Source organism: Carassius gibelio, chromosome B13 (assembly GCF_023724105.1).
Source record: "Carassius gibelio isolate Cgi1373 ecotype wild population from Czech Republic chromosome B13, carGib1.2-hapl.c, whole genome shotgun sequence".
Lineage (NCBI taxonomy): Eukaryota > Metazoa > Chordata > Actinopteri > Cypriniformes > Cyprinidae > Carassius > Carassius gibelio.
This window is the reverse complement of record NC_068408.1, coordinates 15,797,597-15,823,341: the sequence shown is the minus strand read 5'-3', so window position 1 is coordinate 15,823,341 and position 25,745 is coordinate 15,797,597. Positions and strand designations below refer to the sequence as shown.

General features: G+C 39.0%; 1 protein-coding gene and 1 long non-coding RNA gene across 2 annotated transcripts in view; one reads left to right on the top strand and one right to left on the bottom strand.

Annotated features, from left to right (window-relative positions):
* Nucleotides 1-25,745, bottom strand: part of LOC127970651 (GDNF family receptor alpha-4-like) — a 103,459-nt gene that overhangs the window by 73,253 nt on the left and 4,461 nt on the right. The gene's annotated exons all lie outside the window — the stretch shown is intronic.
* Nucleotides 9,627-24,011, top strand: LOC127970653 (uncharacterized). The gene is made up of 3 exons (XR_008156655.1): nucleotides 9,627-9,753; nucleotides 9,828-9,884; nucleotides 23,439-24,011. It is a non-coding gene; the product is annotated as an uncharacterized LOC127970653 (long non-coding RNA).

Sequence of the window (25,745 nt, the reverse complement as noted above, 5' to 3'; positions counted from 1 at the left end):
GATGCAATAAAACACTCATATTAAGGGAGGAGATCAAAGCGGGCTCACAATGGCTTTAAGAGGCTCAATAAAATAAAACCACATTTTGTACCTCTAAATGAAGACTGATTGCAAAGTGTGGGAAACTCCGCTTTAAGCGGGATCGCTGAAAAAGGATGTTTCATTTGCTACATGACTTGATGAAAAGCCAGAAAAGTATGGTGGCATGTTGGTTAGACATGAGAAACAGTTCTGGAGTTGACAGAATCAAATAAGGTTCAGAGGGTGTCATTATTTATCCAAGGTCACCTTTGCAGATTTCTGAGTGTTGGCTAAAATGTACTCTGTGTTCAGATTTACCTTCCGCACCACTAACGGCAAACACAAACATAGTCCTGTCATGAACATCTTATCCCTTAAAATGTTTTGAACATTGTACTACGATGTGTAAGTACTTTATTGTATCATTAAAAAGGTTATTTCACTCAAAAGTAAAAAATGATTTACTCACCCTCAAGCTGTTCCAAAGCTTTCTTCTGCTAAACACAGAAGAAGATATTTTGAAGAATGTGGTTAACCAGGCATTCAATGGCCATTGTCAATACAAATTGTAACAGAAAATGAATTACATTAATTTTAAGTTCCATCATCATGGTACCACAACAGAATACATCTGTAAAGGCAACCTCACACAGATATGGGGAGAAATTGATGTTTTCGGTAGACTTCACCAGATCTCGACAGTCATATCTTAGGGCTATGTTGAGGGTGGGGACTGTCATAACCAGACTTAAGCAGCCATATCCAGACAATTATGATCATAAGTGATACTGTTAGCCCAATTCTTCATCCATTAAGGATAAAGCAAAAGCCTACCAAGATAAGACCATTTAATTACACATCTGAGAAACAACCTGTTAAGTTAAATCAACAAATAACCATTTAAATACATAAGGCAGACAGACAGTGGCCATCTGTTTCGACAGGGAGAGTGGTAATGAAGGCACGATGGTGCTGCAGGACTGCCTTAATGAAGCTGTATAATAGCAGATTTTGAGCTCATAAGTTTTTATTAAGCAGTTAGTGCCACTACATGATGATGAACATATTCCCAGTGTAAACCGCAGGTTTGGAACTTCTTGTTTTACAGATATGCAATAATTCACAGAGTACATTTTTAGAACTGTTCAATTTTCTTTTCCTTTTTTGCCTCTATTTTGCCAAGTGCTCTTAGTTCATATTGACTCAAGGGAGTTCTTTGCTTTGCTTTTCCCCCTTGCTTCTCTGACATGCAAACAGCATAAGGGGCTTGATGCACAGAGGCAGCCACTGGGCCCCCCTCAAGAATATCTCAATGGCAGTACAGAGAGAGACAGTGCAGTATGGAACACTTGAAACAAAGTCACACAGTATATTGACGTGCAGTGTTGGGTGAATTATTTACAAATTGCAGTCTGTTACCGATTCCAAATTGCATGACAAAAATTATAGTAGTAATGTAATATATTGTATTACAAATCTTTTTAATTCTGACTACTTCTTGATTATTTCTGACATAACTAGTTTGTCACATAGATTTATGTAGTTTTTGTACCCATTTAAAAAAAAAAAATACAAATAAAATAAAAACAGAAAAAATATATAAAATATAAATATAACTGCAGGGGGTTTGTTAGTTGATGAAAAGCTAATTAATTAAATGTAAACTTAAAAAAAAAAAAAAAAACAATGTTCCAACACTAAAAATATAAATAATTTATTTGTACACCTGCATGTCAGTGTGACCTTTAATGGACATCAGAGAAATGTGAAAATATGTTAAATGACTGAAATTAACTTAAAAACAAAATGTGTCAAATAATCAGTAAACAATGCGTCAAAATAACGTGTGAATATTTTGTAATTAATCAAGAAATCCATAAAAAGAAGCTGTAATCTGATTATAAACAGACAAATTGTTGAAGAAAGTCATTATTTTTGTTCTATTTGCTCACAAAGTATTCTCGCAGCTTCATATAATTATGGTTGAACCACTAAGGTCACATGGACTGTTTTAATTGAGTCCTTACAACCTTTCTGTGCCTTGATCATGGTAGTACCCTTGCTGTCTATGGAGGGTCAGAGAGCACTCAGATTTAATCAAAAATATATACATTTGTGTTCCAAAGATGAATGGAGGTCTTATGGGTTTGGAACGACATGAGGGTGAGTAATTAATGATAGAATTTTTCATTTTGGGGTGAACTATCCCTTTAACACACAATATTTTCTATTTAGAAGTACTTTTGGAATCTGATTACGTAATTCAGATGACATGTAATTAGTTATTATTACCAAGCACAGCTGACGTCATGGAAATGTTAAAATGCAAATGCCATTTCTGTGCTGTTTCATATAATTAAAACAGGTCATGTATAAGTCGATAACTATGTGTCTGTTGCAGTTTAATCAGGTGTAAAAATCTGCCCCGTACACAAACACACACACACACACGCATGCATGCACAAACCAGGGAAACGCAAGTTAATTAGGGTAGACCTAGTATCAAATGACTTCAGTTCATGTCTTGCATGCTGATCATCTGCATTCTTATCATCATGAGCGAGCGTGGAGCCATAGCAGTAACCCACAGTCTATGTGTCTGACTTCATTATCTGATGAAAACCAATTTATGAAGCTCTAGTGTTTGTCCTGGATAAACATTTCATGGCTCATTGAGAATTAAGACAGATCTACAGTTTTCTGAAGAGCGTGTGCTCTGTGTGGACAGTGTATTTCACAGATTATTTGAGAGAGCTTTCCTGGAGAGGGAGAGCTGTCATTAACAGCTACTAATTATAGCCAGAATAGTTCTAATGAATTTACTTACTTGTTCAACATCACTGTATTTTGGGGCAGGTATGTACGTGTATGTGTATATATGTATTTTACTAATTAAGAAACACAGGCTTACAGCTCAGAACGAGTCTGTATGTGTTTGTCTCACAACTGTGTCAAATTTAGGTCTAGACATTGTCCCATTTTGTACAATTTTAGTGAGTTCAGAGGAAGTACATGAAAGCAGTGTCAGCTCTCTCTATCTGCTCAGTCATGATATTTTTTTTTAGTTTTTTAACATCAAAAAGCTTGAAAAGTTTGTGTGGATGTTATATAGATGATACTAGTTCTGTAATTCCACATGACTGCAAATCACATTTTACTTTCTTACCTAAAATCCTTAGGTAAAAAAAGACTGAACCTGGCCCAAATCCGGGCCACACATGATTTTTCCCCTCGGCCCAAGTACCGCAAAGAATGACGGCCCGGAAGTGGCCCAGAACTGGATTAAAGACTCGGGCCAAGCATAGGCCATAGCCGGCCCGAATCTCAGCCAGTTAATTAGCCTTAGCTGGTCCTGATCTGGGTGGAAACTTATTATTATACTATTATACTATTATTGGTGCCAAATCTCAGCCTTAAGTAAACCAGAATCCCCAAATCTGAGCCACACCTGAGCCTTATATTGCTCAGAGCCAACCCAGACAGCAAGCAGTGTCGGCCCAACACTATATTGCTGTCTGGGATTACCTTGTATATTACTATAATCGCAATTATTCATTTTGTGACATGCTTTAATGTACACACAATCTATGCCAATAAAGTACATTAAATGTCCCGTTCTTCGTGATCCCATGTTTTAAACTTTAGTTAGTGTGTAATGTTGTTGTTAGAGTATAAATAATATCTGTAAAATTCTAAATCTCAAAGTTCAATGCCAAGTGAGACATTTTAGTTAACAGAATTCGCCTACAACGAACAACCGTTTGGACTACATCCCTCTAGTTCCTGGAGTAATGACGTCACTAAAACAGTTTTTTGACTCACCTCCACCCACAGGAATACACAAAAAAGGGGGCGTGGTCTTGTTGTGCTCCAACGGAGAAGAGGAAGAGTTGCGTTTGTGTTTGTCGCCATGTCGTCGAAATGCTGTTATTTTCATCTCGGAGTCCAATCATCTTTGTTTGGCCTTCCAAGGGTCGCTGCATTAGAGATCAATGGCATTGTTTATGGGACACAACCGGTAAGTGTATTTTATTATTTTAGTTGGTGCGTTTAACAGTTTCTATAACTTATTACACAAAGGGCAATGCTGTTTAGCTTTGTTAACTAGATGTTAGGGCTGTGCAAAAAAATCGAATGCGATTTTCATGTGCATCTCGTCAGTAAAAATGCAGATCAGAATTGCCAGGTTTTCAAAACAAATCCTCCCCACTTGCTTCTCAAAACAAGTCCAAAACTAGCCCAATTGCGTTTCCAGGAGGGCAGCGTGCGCTAAGCTGGTGTCGAATCACAACACAGAAACTGCTGGCCCAATCAGAACTTGTCAGGTATTTCTGAAAGAGGAACTTCATAGAACAAGGAAGTCATCAGCCTGTTTTTATGACAGTGAAAACAGCGGTATATAGATAGGTGAATTTTGTGAATAATATTGTGTTGTTTACAAGCGAAACATGAACATGTTATATTGCACACTGTAAACACAATCAAAACTTCAAAAAACATGAAAAACGGGACCTTTAAACTGAATAGAAAACCAGACTTAAAACCCACATCATTTAACTGTGCAATAAAAAAACGTATTGCATTGGTTTTTATATTTATTTTTATAAAAAACAAATCAACCAATAAAGATTGACTGTATAAAGTCTATAAGAGAAACGTAACAGAAAGACACATGTAACTACAGAGTAGTACCACAGTAGTCTAAATGACGGTGCATTGCAGTTGCAGTCCACTCTGGCAGAATATAATAGCAGTGCGAGGAGCAGGCAATAATTTAAGTTGTTAAATGCTGAGAATACTATCCCGATCCACTTCCTCAAGGTGTGTGTTTCTCATTCAAAACACGCATCACCAGAAACATGGCATGTCGCAATCTCTGAAGAAACTGACGAGAGCCAATGAAGCGTTTGATATCGCTGCCGTAAAACTTGTTGTAAAACTTCTCAATGGCACATTTTTAAATAGTTACTATAGCTACAGAGGAAGGAGATACATATCAAATACATTGAATACATTGAATTTGGATCTGTTCCTCAAACCACCACATGGATACAGGATTTAAATAAAAATAAAATACTTTCATGATCATTTTATTTAATGCTTGTGCATGACAGCATACTAATAAAAATGATGTGCCCCCACTCTGTATTATAGATCAGTGTGTGTCCCATAGTATACCAAATAAATATTACATGATAATGGTTAAATACTCTCTCTTTCGCTTTCTTTTCATGTAAGGATTCTAAGTTTATTTGTACCAAGAATAATAATATACAATTTAATAAAATTATAATTAAGTGCAGTTTAATGCACTTGACTGATTTCCTTACTTTTTAAATGATAATGTTTCATTCTGTTTTGACTTGCCATTTCAAAGACTACATTTTAACAATAATACACTGTACATTAAAATGTATGTGATCATTTAACCATTATCATGCAATATTGTTTTTATCTTGTTTATCATGGGTCACATAATATGCTGCCAGACCTTAGCCTGATTTGGGCCACATATCACCTGACTGATCTGGGCCACCAACAATTGGCCCTCATGTTGTTTGCCGGATCCCCGCCGTGCCTCATTGGCACACATGGCCCAGCTCTGGCTGAAAGGATACATGCCATTGCAGACAGCAGGCCAGCAGTGCCACCTCGAGGCCACATGTGGGCCAAGTCCGTTTGCTATGTGGGGTATTCTGTGAACCTCCAGGGAAATTAAATCATATAAGTGTAGGTAAATGATCACCAGATTTAAAAATGAAAGGTCTGGATGTGTCTGAACATATAGCATTACAGGAGTCCTTTGGGTTGAATTGAGCTATTTACAATGCTCTAGATGAAAGCATAATATCAGCAGCAAGAGGGATATTGCTCATATGTCAACATTCACATCTAAATATGATACTAAGACAATAAATGCATTTCTGAACTCACAGGTACAATCAAATTCCCCAGTAAAGCTGTGACTTGATTGGTAATAGCACGTTTCCATGTTCTCTGTTTGCGTTTTGATTCAAATCCTTTGAATGGAATAACGCTGAGCAACAGTAAAACGTCTGCCGGCCCTGAGCAATCACCTGTAGCAACATGACCTCTTTCAGCCAATCAGCCTTAATCAGCAGGTACAGAGCTGCATTCCACTCCCCCAACGCTCCTCAAACCCCACGACAGGAAGCCAAGGCCAGAGCATCCGCTGGTAATGACCAGTTGGTTACATAATGCAAGCGTGAAATAAGTATCTTGCTATGCTTAGCATAGCGTCATGAATATAAACAGGCTGGCTGTAGGAGACGGAAAAAGGCCGGAATTATTTATCTAGGGGTGGAAAAGAGACTCTGAGAGCAAAGGGCTTCACCCACTGAAGTATGCTCACTGCTGTAGGTCGATCAAGTCCTGCATGCCTGTGAGTGAATGAAAAGAAATGGCATAATTTAGCATAGCAGGAAACGCTAACTTATTCAACCATGCGGCGCAGCATCACACAGCAGGAGAATATTTGCACAGGCTTGGCACTGACACTGCATGCTAAACCCCTCTCGCTGGTGCAGAGACCACATGGATACGTGAAATCCTCAGACCTTTGTGTATGATGGTTAAGGCGGAGGAGAGGGGGGTGAGAACAATTTGGTTTGAAAAGCAAGGCACCGTGTGAGCAGAATGCGTATGCAAAAATCTGGAAGTGACAACAAGTGCCATCATAGATCAAAGTGGCCAGACCAAGACAGCTCATGCTCCCGCACTACAATTTATTGCCAGCCCTAAAGCCTCCTGCAACACATGCAATGCTTGAAGAACTTGCTCAGTGCTATATTTCCTTATGCAAACAAAATATTATCCACTTCATCCGTCTTTCCACTTCAGATTTTCACATTTATTTTAATGTGTTAATTGACGTTTTTATATTTAGCAAATTTACTAACAATTTCTGAGTGAAAATTGTTTTACACTAATTAGTTTTTCTTTAGTAACACACTTTTAAAATTGTGCTTTGTAATAATGTGAAATTAAAAGTTTTGCATTTTAGATTATACTATAATTGTTTCTAATGCTTTAAAGAAGTAGTTATTCTGATGTTGGCTAATATAGTAAACTTGATGTAAATTACTTTTAATTGCAATTGTACAGTTATCAGTACATTTAAAGTTAATATATGTTATAAATGGTATACAGCACTTCATCATTACAAGTGTGTAATTACATTTATTTAAATACATGACACAATTTTCCATAGAAAATTTCTGTTCTTAGTATTTCTGTTATTTGTTGTGTAAATGGTTGTCAGTACATTCAACAGTGCACTTTAGCTAATCCTTGTCCAAAAAAAATTTCATTTAGTTTGCACTGAATTATATAATTTGTGTAATAAATACTCCTTTTAAAGTGTGCTAAAATATACTTCTTTTTTACGAGGGGGACCATTATGCGTGCTGCGCATTCCCCTCTACGTTTACAGTCATAAAGCATGCCAACACAAACAATAATCCTACATCACCTTGATAAAGGACAGCGATCTAAATATGCAACTGGACATAAAATCGTAAGTGTCAGATGTTAAGTAGATGAAATTCATTACATCTGATGTATGTATTCCAAGACTAAGAGCTCGAGGAGACGACACGATTTGTGAATGTTCAAGTAGCTGCTTATGAGTTGATATTTTATTTGCCTGCTTAACAATAGTTATTTCACGCCGTCTTACAGTTACGCGTGTGTATATGTGGTCACGTTTGTGTTAACTTGCATTATAGCTTGTGTGAATAAGTAATAATGACGAATGGATTTAGTCCCCTGACAGATGGTAATAGAGAATCATTTATTCATGGCAGCCATGCATTCTCCTACAACCTCAATAAAACCTCAATAAAACCAGAGCCCGCCAACATCATCTATCACCTTCCCACTGGCGACATTTTCCTGGCATCGTCTCCAAGGCTGGCCTGCGAGGGTTATTAAGGGATTGCACCCTCAACCCTTATGTCCTCTAGGAGGTTCTGGCCCCGTTTAGACAGATGTCTGCAGGACCCTCCTCCACCACTAACTGCTCCTTACAGACCACTGCGGTCATTTGACCCTGGTAATGGAGGCAGTGGCCACTGACTTACTCAGCATTTTCAACTGGCCATCAAGTTATCTGACAGAATAATCAGTGTTTGACCCTGAGTGAGACAAAGTGAACGCGGCCTGCAGCAATCTGCTGGTAAATGTGTTTCCAAAGCATTTGTTTTAGAAGTGAGAGTTACCTTAAGTGGATTTTGTAAAACAACTCAGATCAGGCTCTAAAGAAAAAGCTATGATTACAGTTTAAGGTCAGATCGACCGTTTATGTGCTCCTATACATCCTATCTAAATGCTCTTAATGTAAGCTCGGACAGAAATGAAAGACACTTCCTAGAGAGCGTTAATCTTGTGAATGTTTCTTTAATAGAGACCAACAGGGCTACTGATCGCTAGAATGCTGAAGAGTGGATATTCTGGTTTAAATGCTTCGTTATCTGTGCCATGTTTATGATTAGCTCAGGAAATAATTTACACACTTGGACAGACAGCTCGGATTAAAGACTAAACTGTTGTTAGTGCATTTACTTGAATTCCTCTGTATAAATGTTTGATATTTAAGATGTAACTTCATCTAAATTACCCTGTTAAGTTGGGCCTGTTTTCTTAGTGGGAAAACATCTGGTTTTTGGATGTATCCAATATTCTTTAAAATGTTGATGAATAATTCAAAATGCTTTTTGTAATTTAGACAGATAAAAATAACAAATCTACTGCATATCCATACACATTAAAGAATGCTAATAGGGATCATAAGGGGAAAACATTTTTAAAGAGTTATAAAAACTAAGCAAAAGACATTCTATTCACATTATAATACAATATATCAGTTCTATTATTTTACTGATGTGAAAAGTAGACCAAAAGATATTATATTGTTTTACTGTTTTGAAAATAGACCTAAAGACTAAATCAGCTTTTGCAAAGGGCATTCTTATGTTATTAACATCTCAATAAAATATTAAGTTATATTATTTGAAATGACTATAGACTTGAACACTAAAACAGATCTCGCAAAAGACCATCCTGTAATATTGCCACAATATTTTACTTTATATTAGTTTACTGAAGTGAAAACAGACTGAAAGACCTGCAAAATACATTTTTACTATATTAATATTACAATAAAAATATAAGGTTTCATTATACTAATATGAAAACTGACCTAAAGACTTAAACAGCTCTTGACATACTTCTGTTATTAATATCATAATAAATATTGAGTGCTTACGTTACACCATCTCATGATATGGTTATTCTTTCGAAACAGAGTGAGTCACAGTTGCATATTTTAAACTTTTATACACTATGCTATATATGTGTCCCCTATGACTTCCATTACTGCAAAACATTTTTCCTTTGTTTATATAAATAGTTGATTGCATTTAACCAGGCATATTCCTGTAGGTCATGTGCATCCAACCCTGTTCTCTGTGGGCCTTTTTCCAGCCGAGTTTAGCTCTAGCCCTAATTAGACACCTGAAACGACTAATCAAGTTGTGTCTTCACAATCAGCAGGTGTACAGAAGTTTAGCATCAGGATGGCGGCCCTCCAGGATCAGGAATTGACATCCCTGCTGTAGGTAAAAGGCCTGGGTCAAATCTGAAGCTGTCAAGTGTTTGTAGCCCACTGCAAAACAGCAGCAGGTCTTTGCCTTTGTCTACAAGTCCACCTAGGTAAGCGCTGGTCAAACATCTCGATTTTAAAGCCTCGCACACTCACTCACTCACACACACACACACACACACAGCTGCAGCCCAGTGGAGTCCATTGACCCCTACACTCTAAGCTGAGGATCAGAGAGAAGGTGAGTAAGAGGAAAGTAGACATTTCTCATTATGGTTCAATCCACTAAAGCTCAGCTTACAACAGCCCACCTGCGGTTACCCAGCCAACAGCAAAACACTAACTACACAAACACATAGCAGGATCTGTTGTCCAAATCAGTTCATAGCTACAAACACCTGCTAGATATTCTAAGGCTTTCAAATGAATGTTAAACTGAATTAATAACAGGACATGACTGTTTTCTTATCAAATTAGAATTGCAGTGTTTGCTTAGAAAGATTCATAATCATTCGGTTGTTGTGGCAAATGAGGTGGCTTTGAAATCAATATATTGGTTTATTTCCACTTCATTGAACATGAGCTTCTCACTGGCCACAGCAATCCATTTTGTACTTGTTTTCAATCTGTCTAGCAACCATGTTGATGTCATTTAGATCTATATATGTTCAATATAACTTGTCAAATCTTCTCTTAAGTGTTAAGACAGATAAACAAAAGACAGTTTTTTTAGAATATTGAGGATTTGAGCTCTACAGGTTTCTGTTCTTTCAGGTGTACATACACGCACACGCACACACACACACACACACACACACACGTTTGTTTTTGTGAAAAGTGGGGACATCCCATAGGCGTAATGGTTTTTATACTGTAGAAACTGTATATTCTATCGCCATTCACTAACCCTACACCTAAACCTAACCCTCACAGGAAGCTTTGTGCATTTTTACTTTCTCAAAAAAACTAATTCTGTATGATTTATAAGCGTTTTGAAAAATGGGGACATGGGTTATGTCCTCATAAGTCACCCTCTCCTTGTAATACCTGTGTCATACCCATGTCATTATACAGAGTTGTGTCCTGATATGTCACAAAAACATGCCCACACACACACACACACACACACACAAGGAGTCTGGACAAAGGCTAAGGGATTGTTAAAATACAGAAATTTAATTTTGGAGCAGAAAAAGGTGAGTGTTACAATAACCTTGTGGCCTTCGATCAACGCTAGAGACAGAAAAACAGAAAATGAGGTAGAGCGAAACATGAAGGAGGAGGAGGATTTTATCTTGACCTGATTTAAGATTCCAGCGGTTTGTCCTCTCGTTTTACTCTCCCTCTGCCATGTCTTTATCTCTGACCCATTCTGCTCTGCGTTGTCCATTTCTTTTTTAAACAAACCACGTCTTCCCACCCACATGTGCATACTGAATGTAAAATGTACATTTTTACCTCGTCCTCCTACCTGATACCAAATTGTATTCAATACAAGAAAATACCATTCAAGCACAAAGCGAGACAGCAAGAACAGTAATATTTGTGAAGTGTTATTAAATTTAAAAAATACTTGTCTTGTCATTACTCCAGTCTTCAGCGTCACATTCTTCTTCATAAATCATTCTAATAGAATTATTGTATGCCCAAGAAACTATGTTGAAAGCACTTGATACTTTTTCAAGATCCGTTGATGACTAGAGTTTGTTTACAGAAAACTTTATAACACTAGAAATGCCTTTGGTGATTCTTACTAATTTTAACCCTTTGTTACTTTGATCTTTTTCTAGCAACATATGACACACATTTCATTATATCATAGTGGATGTTTTACTAGTTTCCACATGTTTTGGAGAGCTCATAAAAGTGTAATGCACAAACTGTTTTCCGTTCTGCTTTGCTACAGCTCAGGATAGTCTCTAGTAAAAGATTTGGGACTGTGCATGTACTTGTGGAGGCACTGGCTATTAATTATTACTATGAGGAAAAAGAGACCTTTGATATTATGCCTTCTTGATGTTTCAATAGTAAATACATCAACCGATGAAGAGAAGTGCTTTCAAATGATTTTGGTGCGTTTTTAAGGCATACATTTTTAAGATGTGCTAGATTTTTAGGAGGGGCCAGCTTAGGTTTTGAAGTCTATCATACAGAGCTTTAAAAATACAGGAGTCACTTTGAGTCTCTGATCTGCCATTCTCTTACACAGTATACATAAAGACTTTTTCAAAGTAAAGTGAAAATACTGAATATTGATTGTTTCACAGAAGAAGGGATTGCTGGCAGTTTCTGTTGGCTTGAGTTAGACTGCGTTGGTGACAGGATTCAAACTGGTACGATGAATGTGACTGCCTTGGATGCTAAAGTGTTTGCATACCTGTAAGTTTCTGTGCGTGAGTGTGCGTGCCGCTTTTTCATTGTGTTCCCCTCCATTTATCTTCCTCTGCTCTCTTTCTCTCTCCCCAATCCTGTAAAATACTTCAAACCAATAAAATGCTGTTGCACTCCTGTCTACTCTAGATTGAACAGGAGAAACAGGTGTGGTCTGTCTGTGATCAGCCTTGTTAAACACATACTGCAGCTCATGTTGATCAGAACACAGGCTCTGTCTGCACAGAGAGAATATCTGATTAAATCCCTATTGCCTCGCCACACTAAAATGCACCACAATACAATATATATGCTGCTGTCCTTTATTTCACCACCAAAAGTATCATTATACACTAGAAAACACAAGGATTTGTGCAGATTAAAAAAAGTGCACACAAAAAGTATGACACAACTAAGTGTATTAGCCCTAAAAAACCTGCAGCTGATTAAATCACAGTATTCTTTTCTTCCAAAAACACCTGGCATGTTGCAGCAGCTGGTTGAGCTGGAGGTGGTAGCCAAAAATTCTTTTAAACAATATTGCTTGTGACTGTATTGAACACACAGTGTATTCCCACAGTGTTCCCAAAATTAAGGGAGATCAGGGGGCGAAGTGAGGTAAGACAAGCCTCCACTTGTTTCTTGGTGGCTAAACACAAAATGGATTATATGAGATAATTTTTTGGAAGAAGTAATCTGTTTTTTGTTTTTTTGTCTGTGGTGATGGAGGAATTGTAGGGAATAAATGATGATGAGCTACTGATTTTGTGGCAGTTACACCTCGGGTGCGCATTATTCTTATATTATATACGGGGCCATTGAATGCTTGCATCTGACTGGCAAAAATTCTAAGGTGTGCAATTAATTTTAGAGAAATGCACGGCGGCTTTTGACCACATTACAGTTCCATATTACTTTGCAAAATGATTTCTTTAATTTCAAAAGTCTTAACAGCAAAATAACCGAAACCAACTATGTCTCTGGCCAACACTCGACACTCTGATGATTTTGTTAGGAAAAAAGTAGTTTAGCAACTTAAAATCTAAATGACATTTCTCACAAGTGGTGTATGTGAAGAAAATGAACTTAAAATTTCACTATTAGTTGGGATGCTGTTGCTTTCTGTAGGTCTAAAATTATGTTTTGGAATTAGCAGGGGGGGGGGGGGGGGGCGTTGTATTCTGGTATAACCAGAATAATTGACTCCGGGTATTTGAATTATTAGAAAAAATAATGAACACCCAAGGTGTAACCCATCATCACCTCGGGTGTGCATTATTATATAATAATTATCTAATAATTCAACGGCCTGTCGTCAGTTATTCCTTACATAATTTCAATGGCCTGGAGTCAGTTATTTCACTTATATTATGGTTACCAATTTTATATTATGGTTATTTTAAGAAATATGTCAGGTTGTTGTCCTTGAAATGCTCTCGTAATTTCTTATGCATCTCATCACTAGCTTCCATTGCCAAATCCAAAATATGAATTCAGAGCCAGTATTGGAGGCTTGAGCCATTGATAATGCAGCTATTAATGGAGTCTAACGCAGTTATTAGAGATTATTAAATTACCTGAGTCTGTATCTCTTAACAGTGTTCAGCCTCAGCATCTCTTAGTGAACCTGTAAGTTTAACTGATTCAACAAATGTATTCAACAAACTATTTTACTGATAAAGTTGCAGAGCAGCGCTGACAACTGACAAGTTTCTGTGCTCATGTGGGTCTGTACAGTATATGTGCAATTTTTATGGGAGAGAGCAGGAAAAAGAAAGCATGCTTTTTGTAGATAAGAAGATGTAATTTTGTTAGGAAAACATGGAAATAGTTTGTTGTTTTTATCCTGTTGTTGGTTATTTGTGACCCTGGACCACAAAACCAGTCTTAAGTGTAAAGTTTTCAAAATTGAGAATTATACATCACCTGGAAGTTGAATAGATAAGCTCTCCAGTAATGTATGGTTTGTTAGAATATGACGATATTTGGCCAAGATACAACTATTTGAATATCTGGAAACTGATATGAAGTTGTCCAAATTAAGTTCTTAGCAATGCATATTACTAATAAAAAATAAAGTTTTAATATATTTAGGGTAGGAAATTTACAATATATCTTAATGGAACATGATCTTTACTTAATATCCTAATGATTTTTGGCATTAAAAAATAATCTATAAATTTGACACATACATTGTATTTTTGGCTATTGCTACTAATATACCCCAGCAACTTAAGACTGGTTTTGTGGTCAAGGGTCATATATTTGTTTGGTGTTCGGATATTTTGCTGTTGTAGGATGTAAGGAACTCTGAAGTAACTGAAATCATTTTGTGAGGTGATATGAAAGTATAATATGGTCAAGACACACTTTGTCGGAGAGAACGACAAAGATGTGGATCAGAGAAATTTGAATAAATGCAACATAAGGGGTTATCCACACTAGGAATGAGTGACACACAAACATTAGTAGACCGAACAAGGACAGCCTGGGGTAACGAGGGTAATTAAGACACACCTGGATGACTGTAACAATACAAACTTTGTACTCATGGGGACGAAGGAGGCGGGAACCGGCGCACAATCAAAAAGCATTTTAATAATTCATAAATAAATACAAAATGGCGCACCAGCCCCTCACGGACGACTGGTGCGCACAAATAAAAGCCAAAACATAAAATAATGTCCCAGGCCTGGTCCTCTCTCGTCCTTCACGGTCGTCGCTCCAGTTTTATATCCTTCCATCTCCTACGTGGGACTCAAGACCGGCGGTGGGGCGCAGGTGTAGCTCATCTCCAATCACTACACCTGGCCTCACTCCTCGTTCCCACGCCTCTCGGCCCCGCCCCACTCGCCACAATGACATTAACACAATCAAGCACAGGAGAAACTGAGTCACGGAGCACATGGGGAGAGAAAACACAACAATACAGGTCCATATTCCTGACAAAAAACATTTGACAGCAAATCAAAATCAAGCATTCAACAGCCCAATAATATACAGATGCATCTCAATAAATTAGAATATTGTGGAAAAGTTGAGAATTGAGAAACTTGTGTGTTAAATAAATTCATTGCACACAGACTGAATTAGTTTAAGTCTTTGGTGATGATTTTGGCTCACATGTAACAAAAACCCACCAATTCACTATCTCAGTTGTTCATCACTAGAATAAATTATATTTTGAAATATATTAAACCAGTTCTTTTTATTTGTAATTAATTCACTGATTTCTCATTTTACTCTGTATTTTAAGTAAAATAAATGCAAAATATTTAATTGGAGAGAGTAAAGAAACTTTCAAAAAATTTTTTTTTGAAATCTTACCATACACACATACAGCAGTCCAGGGAGACCATTTATGTTTTAACCACTGTGTGCTGGGAATGTGGCAGCACCTCTACTGTTGGCCATCTGTTGAGTGGACACGACTTAGGCTGAAATCAAATGCTGCCACCCACATGCTGTGATGTTATCAATACTCTCACCTCCAAATGCTTTATCTATCTCTCCAAAACTCCAGAACAACAGGAACATCACTCTGCATCACACTGACTAATGAACATTGATAGCCCTCGAGGAGGACAGTGGGTAATCCCGGGAGCATGTTGAGGAGACGGGGATCAATAAATGCTGCTTAATAACTGTCCATCTCTCCAGCCGCTAACACTGATGACCATTTGATCACCACAACACTCCCTATGCAACCTTTTGTATTCATTGTCATGTTTAATTAATTTAAAATTATGATTTTTTTTTATGTTTTTTGCATTTACGTGTAGAGAATGTGCATTTAAAATCTGAGACCACAAGTTGTTTTGTTTTTCTCGTAACAAATTAGATTATCTGAGTATCAATATGTCCCTGTTTCTCTTTAATGGACTCCATACATTTTGTGTAAAATCTCATGACCATGGTATCCAATGTGATTTCAGAATTATCCAAATCCATCATAATGTTTCTTTGCTTTAAAATCTTCAATATCCTTTCTATTTACTTCAAGGTTATAGTTACATTTTGAATCCCAAATGTTCATTGTGCCCCCAGAATTTTAGATCCCACTATTTATGCACAAATGTATTGCCTTCAGCAAAGACCACATAGACTTAATTAAACCACTTTGTACCCTTCAGTTACGGTCATCAAACTGTAGCACCTGTGCATAACATCAGTCATTTTAAAAACAGATTAGCCTACCTTATCAATAATGAGACCATTTATTTCTGTACTTTTACTCAAGAAGTTAAAACCGAAAGGAATCCAGATAGGAGCAACAAAATCACTTTACCTACAAACCTATACAATTCTATACAGTAGCCCCCACAAAGACAAGCTAAAAATTAGTTTTATTGAGTAAAATAAAACAGGGCAGTCAGAATGAGATTGAGAAATCAGGGGAGTGAATTGCCTTGTAATTGCAAACAAACCAACAGTTGAGTGCACATGTGTGAGGCTGTGAGAGAGAGAGAGAGAGAGAGAGAGAGAGTTCTCGGCTGCATGGGATCAGACTGAGGCAGTCTGCCTCCACCCATCCGCCGGCTACAGTACTCCAGCCTGCTCATCGCCGATGGCTGCCCCCTGCATCTGCCCATGCACCCGCGCCGCATCTGCAGCAGCCTCCAGCAAGTGGCGCCATAGAGCTGGGCATAGGCAGGCCGTCCCACCCGTTCTGGCCCCCGTCAAACCTGGTGGTGAGCAGAAGAGCAAGAGGCCCTGAAACGGGCGACCCAGAGAGAGGTAGCTGCTTTCTGGGGGATCATGTAGGCACCTCTCCCTCCCCTAGAAGAGGACCGGATGGAGAATCTGGAAATCTCAACGAGAGAGCAGTTGCCGGATGGAGAATTTGGAAATCTCAACGAGAGAGCAGTTTTCTCTTTTTCAGTGTCTCAGGAGCGCACAGAGAGTTGCAGCCGGCCCAGCACCAGACCCCACTCATCCTCCTTCTTCGCCAGATGGCAGCAGCGGGGAGTTTGAGAGCGTCATGAAGGCCCTACTCACGCACCCTCTGCCAACCTGTGGAACCAGGTGAGCCTTGCACCCCACACTCACAGCCCTCTCTGGCCTGCTCATAAGCTGCCCGAGTTGGGTCCCTGTGTTCCACCTTGCTGCCCCACTGTGGGTACGGCTGTGGTTCCGCTGGTCCCGTTTGTATGGTTTCTAAGGGTCTGGTCAGTGCTATCCAGCCCATCTCGCTGGCCTCTGTGGACCATTAGCCTGCGATTCAGTTCGCCCGACATCCCCCCAAGTTCAGCGGTATCCACTTCCCTACAGTGAAAGCATCCGATGCCCCTGTTTTGCGGGTAGAGATCGCAGTCCTACTTGTGAAGGACACGATAGAGCCGGTCCCTCCAGCCAATATAAAGTCAGAGTTTTAAAGTCAAAGGCCTATTGGCCCTCCGGGTCAATGGGGAAAAGAGCAAACTCTCCCTGACGCAGAGGATCTCTTTTCTCGGTATGGTGTTGGATTCGGTCAAACGCCTCACAGAGGAACATGCGCGGTCGGTGTTATCCTGCTTGAATACATTCAAGGGCAGGACAGTGGTCCAACTGAAACTTTTTCAGAACTTACCAGGTGTGCTTGGTTATACTGGCCTGTTACCAAACCCTCATCCCGTAATCAGATCTTGTGTTCCTCCAGGCAGGGGTGCCCCTAGAGCAGATCTCCATGCATGCTTTGGTTCACACGGATGGCTCCGCCACCAGCTGGGGGACCACGTAAAACGGGCATGCAGTCTCAGGGGTTTGGACGGACCCACAGCTGCATTGGCACATCAATTGCCTAGAATTGTTAGCAGTGGGCTTTACCTTGAACCGTCTCAAAGGTTGCTTTACGAGGCAAGCACATGCTGGTCTGAATGGACAACACAGCTACCATTTTATACATCAACTGACTAGGTGGTCTGCACTCCCGTCGCATGTCGCTAATCACCCGCCACCTTCTCCTTTGGAGTCGGAAGGTTCTGAGGTCACATCTTGTTCACATTCCGGGCCTGCTCGGCCATTCAGCTGAAGAGCTGTCTCAAGCAATACTCCTGGGAGAATGGAGACTCCATCCCCTGATGGTCCAGCTGATTTGGAGATGGTTCAGAGTTGCTCAGGTAGACCTGTTTGCTTCTCCAGAGACCTCTCACTGCCATTTGTTCTGAAACAAAACTGACTGAGAGATGGGGCACCTTTTGGCACCCGCGTCCAGACCTTTAGAAACTCAATGTCTGGTCCCTGGATGGGACGCAAAGGTTCTAGGTGACCTACCCCAGCAGGTAGTGAACACCATCTCTTCAGCAAAAGCACCGTCTATGAGACACACTTACACCTTGAAGTGGAACCTGTTCGTCAAGTGGGGTTCTTCTTGCTGAGAAGACCCCCGGAGATGGCTGTTTGCGGTCTTGCTTTCCTTTCTGCAGCAAGGGCTGGAGCGAAGGCTGTCTCCCTACACCCTCAAAGTCCAGGTTGCCGCTATGGCTGCGTACCGTGACCCCATGAATGGGAAGTCTTTAGACAAGCATGACCTAGTCATCAGTTTGCTTAGAGGGGCATGGTGTTTAAATCTTTCCCAGCCACTTTCTATACCCTCTTGGGACCTAACTCTAGTGCTAAAATCACTACAGCAGGGCCCATTGGAGCCTTTACATTCAGTTGAGCTTAAGTTTCTTTAATTGAAAACTCTACTCCTACTTGCACTGCCCTCCATCAGGAGGGTAGGGTACCTGCATGCATTTTCGGTCTATGATTTGTGCATAGAGTTAGGGCCGACTGACTCCCAGCAAATCATGAGGCCCCAGCCCAGCTACATGCTCAAAGTTCCCACTACACCCCAAAGACCAAGTGGTGAACCTGCAAGCACTACCCCTGGAGGAGGCAGACCCAGCCCTGGCTTTGCTCTGTCCTGTCCAGCATTGAGATGCTACGTAGAGCGGACACAAAGCTTCAGGAGCTCAGACCAGCTCTTTGTCTGTTATGGAGTCTAACAGGGGAATGCCATCTCTAAGCAGATGATGGCCCACTGGACTGTGGATGCCATAACCCTGGCTTATCAGGCAGAGAGTGTGCCCTGCCCGTTCAGGTTGCGAGCTCATTCAACTAAAAGTGTTGCATCCTCTTTGGTGCTGGCTCGTGCTGCCTTGCTGACAGATATTTGTAAATTTGCGGGCTGGGCTCATGTTACAGATGAGAGCAGTCTCGACTCGACTAGTCCTTCTGACATTTGCCGCTGGCTCTGATGGCTCTTTTGTAGTTAAACATAAAATACAATTACTCCATTGTTGTTTCAGATTTTGCCTCAGCTTGTCATAATCACATCACTACTAGAGTAAGCTCCTGATTGGTTAATGTGGCGTAAATTTTCACCATAGTTCAGATTTTTCAACTCGTCAAAATGCCCGAAACACTCAATTCACGCTGCATCATTCGCAACGCCTCATTCGTGCAAATCGCGCCGCAGGATGTCTATTCGCGTCTTTGCATTTGTGATTGCAAAGTGTGAATGCACCATAAGAGCCCATGTTTCCCCGGCAGACATCTGCCTTCCCAAGAGGGTTTTAATCACCTCAAATTTCTCCATATACACCTAAATGGATGCTATATGTGTATTTGCTTCCGAAAACTCCTTCAGAAAGAATGGGGCTTCCGCAACATTCCTGTTCCAAGCAGAATGGGTAAGTTCTCCCAGTGTTATCCAATTTCACCCAGTGAGGTAATGCTTTGATAATATTGAGTGGAACTACTTGTTCCGAGCCCCGGCCTACAACTAATAGGGGCGCAGGTGGCTCACACAGGGCACTGGAAGGGGCAGCACCCATGGCGCTTTGGTAGGGATCCCAATTCGTTGGTCAACGACGTGATGTTGAGAGTGATCGACTGAAAGGGAACCACTGTACCACTGCTGACCCACAGGGTCACCGGCTTGGCTCCTCAGTGAAAACCTGGTATGGATTGCACCTGCTGCCTTATTATACTCACGCTGCGGATGACCAGCAGCTGGATGCAATAATTGCATGCCAATGTGCATTGGCTCGTTTATTTTACACTTGAAGTAGATTGGTCTACATGACGTCTCCGTTCCCTCCTACAGGGAACAAGGGTTACCATACGTAACCGAGACATAACCTGGATGAGCTTGTGTTATTAGTTTTTACTGGTTGTTATCAAGTAATAACCTACCTAGGAATGTCACTACTGACCAATCAGAGTCAAGTATTACACAGAGCCTGCAAATAATGTAGGATATTATAATGTATAAACATTTAAGATCATGATTTTCTATAAAGCTGCCTTAAAACTATGCATATTGTGAATAGAGCAGTACAAATAACATTGACTTGACTCGTTGGTCCAAAAGGACAATTTATGTCTATAAAAGTGACACATTGCACATTTGTGACATCATATAGATGATTAAATTGACATATGACAGTCCATCAGCACAACAGATAAACAATATAGGTTTTTAGTTCACCTTGTTAAGGTAATTAATGAATAAAACCATTATGCTTAAATTCCAGAAGAAGAAGATTTGCGTTGTTCTGCTCCTAATACATCGAATTTTATGTTCAACTTTATGTTCTGTGGCTGTCATTAAAGAATATAGAAATCAATAGTAGGAATTCCCTTAGAACTCTTAAACGTACAGCTACTGTATTACAACAGCAAAACTAAACCTATTAAAATTCAGTGAGAGGATTTAAAATTACCAACTTTGGTGCAAACCTTTACAAAAAAGAAATTACTAATGGATGTCAGGAGAACAATTGAATGATAAAATAAATAAATATATTTAATGACCCCTTTAGAAAGTTTACATTCTCTCGCTGTCTATTTTATCTTCTACTGCTGTATTCTGCGATGTCTTGTTAGTCAAATATTGCCTTATCTTTTATAAATAATAAATCAAAAGATATCAGAATTCTTTTTGAGAGTTCTTTGTGAATTGTATTCAAAGCTAAAGTGCATATTAGAAGCTTCAAGAGTTTTTTTTTTTTTTTTTCAGAAAATGCATCTATTATGCAATCATACAAAATAGGCTGATAGCTTGCCTTCTTGTCAAAGTATACAAAACTGTGCTCTCTGTTTAATTTATAAACCATTTTCACAGTCCTTGTTCTCAATAGACACCTGCACTGTTAATGACTGGTTTATAATCTTTCACCATATTTTGTCCTCATTACGAGCCAATCAGCATGGTGCATTTTGTCAGTCTGCTAATTACAGGCCAATCAGCTCAGTGCGTTTTGGTGAACCACTCATTAACAAACCAATCAACAGTGTGTTTAGCTGAACTGCCCACAGCTTCTGCCACTTGTTGTCCTGATTTGACCTATCGGTCATTTCCATCAGCTCCCAAATGAACATGAAGGGATCAAAGGCAGAACTATGTGAGGCATATCCAATGTGGCCAAAACCTAATTATAACTGATGCCATGCCAAGCCTGCTGACTTTAGCCTTTGACTGTAACAAGCATAGTGTCAGCTGGCAGTACACCATATAGGTTACCAGAAAGAATTAGTCATGTTACACCAGCGGTGATGCCCCTTTTGTCTTTGAGTTTACATGCAATAAGTGGCTTTAATGCATGTGAATGAGGTTTAGTCACACTGTTGCTATAAAGGATTCATGCAGGTTTCATTAGAACTGGCAGAGATAATGTTTATGCCATACTGCAGGCAACGTTTTATTTTATTGAGAATTCATAGGCGCCACATCATTGCAGTTGATCTGTACACACAGGGTCTAAATTTAACGCTCGCCACACAACAAATACAAGTAAAAATAGATTTAGTGAGCAAACAGAGTTGGTCGGCAACTTTATTGGGAAAAGCTGCATTACATGGTTTAAAAAGAACTGCATGAATGATCATTTTAGAATTGCTGATGTAAGTGACAATTTATCTGTCAATCTGACACATCTGCCTTTGTCTTTAAACAGCTTATATCTCAGTGAAGGATTCAACACTGTAGGATTTTTTTTTCAGGCATTCATGATGCAAAATATTCCTTGCATTACACCAAATTTTTTTTTAAGAGTTAGAGACAGTAAGTTTGTATTGATGCTGTAAGTGAGAAAATGACCTGTACTGTTTGCATTACCTTGGTCAATGAATATAGACTAATAATCAGTTTGATCAGTATTTTTAAACAAATATTTTTTTTCATGTAGGAAATTATTAATTCTTTAATATATTATTTTTACAGATTGTGGTGCCATCTGGTACATCTTTAAAAATAACACTTTAAAAAGCAGCGCAATAAACAGAAAATTACATTGTTTACAGTTTTACAGAAAAAATTATATTTTATAAAATATATTTTGTAAAAGAATAATTTTAAATGCAGTTTAATGGTTACCAAAAAATAAAATAAATATTATATTATATAAAATATTTATATTATATATAAATATTTTCTCTTTTCACTAGCCATTGCAGAAAGTTAATTTTGTACAGAGCCCCGCACATGACATGCAAGAAAAAATAAATAAAGTGTGCGCACAAGTTACTAATTTGTTCCCTAAATTTACTAAAATGTGCACATGACTACTATTGTGTTCCCTCGATTTACCATTGCGTTTGCTCGATTTGCTAAATCGTGCGCACCATTTATAAATCGAGTGAACGCAATAGTAAATTGAGGGAACGCTATAGTAATCATGTGCAGGTTTTAGTACACTCAACGAATTAGTAAATAGTGCACATGACTTAGCCTTATATTTTTTCCTGCGTGTCATGTGTGGGGCTCCATAATTTTGGACCCCGAACTCGAACACATGTCGGCTCTACAGGGGTTGAGGTTCACACATTCTCCAAGCTTGAGTGTTTTGTTCTTCATGAACAAAAGTCTCTCACAGACAGAAGGGACAGAAAGGCTACAGTAAACAGAACAAAACGTGCCTCAGTTCACACATCACTTTATATCCACTCCCAGGCAGAGACCATCAGACCCTGCATTGTTGATCTGTATGCTTGTGGTTGCGGCACATGGACTCAACAAGAGTCTGATCCCTGTTCATTTGTATTCATGTGACTGTGGCTCAGCCTCAATTCCCCCTTATTCACGACCAGCCTCCGTAGCACTAACAAGAAGTCTCTGCTTTTGAGCAAGGGGTGGTAGCGTTCTTCAGAACCATGCTGAGATAAAATCACTCCAGACAATCTCCGGCCTTTCCCATTCTGCCTGTCGGTATGCCGCATGGAAGTCGTAAAAATGCCAGATTCTTTTATTGAGGCTCTGGTAATTGTCCTGGCAGTTTAATCGTGCCTTTACAAAAGACGGCAGAATGATAGGCTGTTAACATAATGAGCGGCTCTGTCACCTCCTCCTGTGCTTCAGTCCTCTTTGCCTGCTCCAAGATTGTGTGTGTGTGTGTGCTTTCCTTTATCTAAATCCAAAAAAGGTCTCAATTTCTTCTCTTTTCTTCTCTGCTCTCTCCAGATGATGGGGGGGATTGGATCCTGTGCAACATGCCGACTGAATGGATGACTGACTCTAAATGAACTCGCACAGAGAGCACGTATTTCAGACCTGACCTCACACATATAGGTCTATACATAACGCCAGGTGTGCTGGATACAGTATAACACCACATTACGACTGGGTGATTTGATGGCAGAAATGTGTCATTCTGAGTAGAGATCTGGTATATGCCTCAGTTCATATTCATGCACAGGTGAATGAGGAGGGACAACATGTTCATTTTCTCTTAGAGTATGAAGGTTCTTTATCTTATTTGAATCTGTAGCATACTTGCATTATTTTATGCTGCTCACAGGGTTTCTGGGGTCTTAAAATGTCTTAATTCATCCCCATCCACAATTTAAGGCCTTAAAAATCTTAAATCATAATAGGAATCCTTAAATCAACAAAGTCAATAAAAGTTTTATGCACTGCAAAAAGGAGCACCTTGTATTTTGTTTTCCAAAACAAATATCCTTCAATACACATTTTCTGGAGATGCGCATGGAAATTGTCAGCTTTTTGTTCTTGTTTCTAGCAAAAACTCACTTCATTTTGATCAATTTTGACCATAAACAAGACATATCTTATGTTATTTTGCTTCACTGGAAAACAAGACAAAATCAAAAATACAGATAAAGAACTTTTTGCAGGGCTATCTGAAGGCACATAAAAGTTATTTACATATTGTAATAAAAAGCTGTTGGAAATTGTATTTTCAAACTTTTAAGTGCGGTTAATACAACTCATTGTGTTCCCTAGACATTAACATTAAGAGAGCATATTGATGTATTGGGTTCCTTTAACTGTGTTCCTTGACTTGTCTTTATTTTCTCTTAAAAAGGTCTTAAATTTACCTTCATCAAACCTGCAGAAACTAGTGTTTATGTTTTCATTTGAAAAAATAAATAAATAAACATGCAGATGAGCAGAGTCTCCACTTTGGTATAGAGAATCGTTGTGTTGGAGAATTGAATGAATTCATAACTTGAATTAACCCTAGCATACATTATTGACGGATATGATTTTGAGTCTGTTAGGAAAAAAATAGAGCTGCTCAGCAAAACAACACTACTGCCAATAAAAGGCAGGACTGAAAAGCTATAATTAAAGGGGTCATATGATGCTGCAAAAAAAAAAAAAACATTATTTTGTTCATTTGGTGTAATGAAATGTGTTTAAGGTTAAAAAAGCACATTATATTCCACATATTATACATTATTGTTTCTCCTCTATGCCCCGCCTTCTGAAACGCGTAGATTTTTTCAAAAGCTTTACAAACTCATCGGTCTGAAAAGTGAGGTGTGCTGTGATTGGCCAGCTATCCAGTGTGTTGTGATCGGCCGAACACCTCAAGCGTGTGATGTAAATGTTACGCCCCTTAACATATTATGATGCCCTGTCCGGCCGGAGCGATGAGACATAAACATTAAAAACCCATTATAAATGTGATATAAATATAATTTCTAGTCGTGTTTTCTTTTGGAAGGCAAAACCAAAGTAGTTTCACTTTCCAGCACTTTGTCACACACCGAGGCCTAGAATGGGCGGAGGCCGGTTTGAGAATGGTGCGGCCAGCGGATTCTACGAAGAAGCATCCATTGGGTTTGTGGCAACCACATGTAACGACTCTGGGCTGGGGGTTGTCCAGGGTGAAAGCCAATCCGGAAATACACAGTGCAACATTGATGAAGCAGATGTCGTCCTCTTTTGGAAGGGCAAACTAAGTAGTTTCTCTTTTCACAACCAAACACACAGCATCTATAGAACATGGCGGCGGTGAGAATAAAATGTACATCTTCTTTCTTTGCGTGATTATCTGGGCAGCGTTATGCAAATCTTCCCACATACTGACATAGAGATGTGGGGTCGTGTTAGAACGAACCATTTTAGGGGGTGTGGTTGACTCAACTTTTATATCTCTTTGGATTTTACACTTTAGTCTTTGCAACTTCATAGATCTTATTCATGCACCGAGAGATTGTAAAACTCCAAAGAGAAAGGAGACATTTAAATCACATCATACAGTATGACCCCTTTAAACAGTTATAATGAAAAATTGTACTGCAATATCCTCAGATCTCATACACAGATCTAAGAATAACTTAAATGTCAGTGAATGTCCTCATTCAACTACCTCTTCAGTCAGTTTAAATAAAGAACTGCTCTCTGAGCTTTAATCAGACTGAATAAGCTCTTTTGCACTACAATCTTTGTATTTTGTTTACTTCACTGGTTTGCACTCTATCTGCCATGTGCTTTGTGCTGTTTTAACTTTTTATTTTT